Here is a 368-nt window from a genome sequence, read left to right as displayed (position 1 = left end):
TGACATTAGGAAGTATCTTGGAATTGTTTTTCAAAAAGAGCCTTTAATCTAAATTTAAATTGTCAAATAACATCACTGATGTACCTTTATAAGCACATTTCTAATTGTATTGAAGAACTGTATTTCCATAATAATTGATTCAATGGACAGATAAATTTCCTTTTCCCTGAGCAATTCTACCATCCACCAATAGCCCATATTGCAGGAAAGGAGAAATCCCAACACTTTCCCAAATTTGTTGCAAGTTTATGATCCGTTTCCACCATAGAGTTTGTTTGGGGACAGGGGGACACTAATAGCTTCTCTGCACTCATGAACCACATAAAGGACAAACTTTCATATCACATCATACAGACCAACTAAACAGA

Source organism: Otolemur garnettii, unplaced genomic scaffold (assembly GCF_000181295.1).
Source record: "Otolemur garnettii isolate 467f Iridium unplaced genomic scaffold, OtoGar3 scaffold00327, whole genome shotgun sequence".
Lineage (NCBI taxonomy): Eukaryota > Metazoa > Chordata > Mammalia > Primates > Galagidae > Otolemur > Otolemur garnettii.
The sequence above is the reverse complement of the archived record's forward strand: the minus strand, read 5'-3'. Positions refer to the sequence as shown.